Below are 2,500 nucleotides of genomic sequence, written 5' to 3' on the forward strand. Positions count from 1 at the left end.
TTGGAGATGGCAGTGTGTGTTGGTGGCAGCCGTGGATGCAACAATATTCTTTTCTTTTTCTCCTCCTTTCTCTCTCTTTTGTATACAAATACTTTTGTATAGTTATAGAGGTAATAGTATTGGCTTCCTTCTTTTGGATTTTTTTTTTCTTCTATTATTATTTTTTTTAAGTGTAGTTTATTCCCAAAGAGGAGATATTTGAGTCATCAGGGGATTAGCAGGCTGAAGTTGCTAGTTAGCTAACTGATGTAGTGGGGAAGTCTGTGATTGGTTGGCATCTGAGAGGTATTTGCTCATAGCTTTATCTTATATTGCTAGTCAATCAGACTCGGTTAGATTAAAAGCCTAGCCAGTCCCATCCAACACCCACCAATCACTAACTATGACCCATCAAACACTAGGCAATCAGTAACTGTGACATATCCAACTTTAGTCAATCGGCAACATCCACTTGGATATTTGCTAGCTGGGAATGGGCTCCACGCTGTAAAGTAGGTGTGTCTGTTTTCATCATTTTTTATAAGTGTGTTTTTATTAGTGCGTGTTGGATGATTGAAACAGAAAATAAGGATCATTCCATTTCCCTTATTGTTTTTAGTTGTGATATTATTTTAATGTAGCAATAGAAATACTATCTCACTTGAGATGATTTTCATGAGATACAATGAGTTATTACGTTTCAGTATGAGAGACTAGTGTTCTCATACGCAGATCAGACTAAGTGTTGCCTTTTGAATAACGAAGATTCCATACAGCTCTATGTAAGAGGTTTATAATGTTATCGTGTTATGAGTATTGTTACGGTTGTCTCATTAGGGAACTTTGTGGCCATTTTGATGATGATACTTTCTTGTATTAGAAGTTTAGATGGCATGGGAAGGATTAAAGATAGATACATATCCTGTTTACTGCTTTTGAGTATACTTTAATGTGTTATGGTTTCTTCTATAGTTTCCAGTAAGCAAGTAAGTTAGGACAGATTTTTCTCCATTATATTAATTTTGTAAAATGCAATATGATTATGGTTGTGAAAATCCAAGATGTGATATTTGATTTATATTTTATCAAGTGTATGTCTATGATTTAGCTATTTCTTGTATGTATATATTACTGAGTTTTATTTATTGTATCTATTTGTCATTTACATTTTGTAGATTTCTCTTTATTTGATCTAGTCATTAATTTCAAATACTCTTAATGATACATCTGTGGATATATTTATTAATATGTAAAGGTAGAAAATGAATTCTACAATTATGCATTTCATTTCCTTGACCTTGGAATAATACTTTCCAATCACTGTTCGTAACACTAGTTTTGAATTACCTCTGATTTTACGATTTCTTTGAAGTGTGTACCAATGTTGGCCTTGAAATGTAACAAATACCATGAGAATGATATTGATGAAACAAAAATTATCAGTTCTTTTTCAAATTTCATATTATGATGATTGCAGCAAGTGAGCATGTATTTTGTTTGTTTTTTGCCTTAGAATTATTTTGATTTATTACTTCTTGTTTCATATTATTTGTCTCAATGCCATTTGAATATGCCACACATCTTTTAAGGCATTACAAATTTTGAACATTAATTGTGACAAATACAGGAGATATAGATGAGAATAATTAACTTCACAATGCAAGAGCCGCAATAGGCCTGTTTCAGTTAGACTTCATCTTGATTATGTGTAATTTTGATGAAATGCATTAGTTACATCTCTGTAATTTAAAATTCTCATACATTTTTCTATATGATATCTTTTGTGTTTAAAAAATATATTTTTTGCATGTGCTAGAGTTGAAAAATGCAATATGAAAGACTTAGTGATATTCAGACACTTGAAGATTAAGAAATTATTATTTCTGTGAAAGACTCTATGCGTAATGTATTAAGGATTAGTGTATTAATGCTTTGTTTGTCATGCTTGTTATCTAAACCAAAAGTTTTGTAATATTTTGTTATTTATTTTGACATGTGCCACAATGAGATTCTTCGAAACTTTAAACATATTGAAAAGTCATATATCATTCTCATTGTATTTGAAAGAGAAGAAAAGAATGTGAGAACAATCAGTGACACCAAGCTATCCATCTGACGTTGTTTTGCTTTATTTAAAGCAGTGGTTATTTATGGTTTCTGTCGGGAAATATTTTCACTGAAAGTTATATGTCGAACAGTGATATCAGGTTAAGAAAGTGATGGTCAGATCAGAATGCAAATACATATACATGTAGATACACACATGTACACACACACATGTACACGCACATGTACACGCACATGTACACACACATGTACACACACACACACACACACACACACACACACACACACACACACACACACACACACACACACACACACACACACACACACACACACATATATATCAATGAATAAATATTGTATATTGCCACACTTATTCATGCATATACAAAATCACACCCACTCAGATAAGTAACAAGCTAAAAATGAAAGATTAAAGTTATGAAAATAAAAC

The sequence above is a fragment of the Penaeus japonicus genome, unplaced genomic scaffold, assembly GCF_977035675.1.
Source record: "Penaeus japonicus unplaced genomic scaffold, GWHDUDI00000001_assembly GWHDUDI00000038, whole genome shotgun sequence".
NCBI classification, from domain to species: domain Eukaryota; kingdom Metazoa; phylum Arthropoda; class Malacostraca; order Decapoda; family Penaeidae; genus Penaeus; species Penaeus japonicus.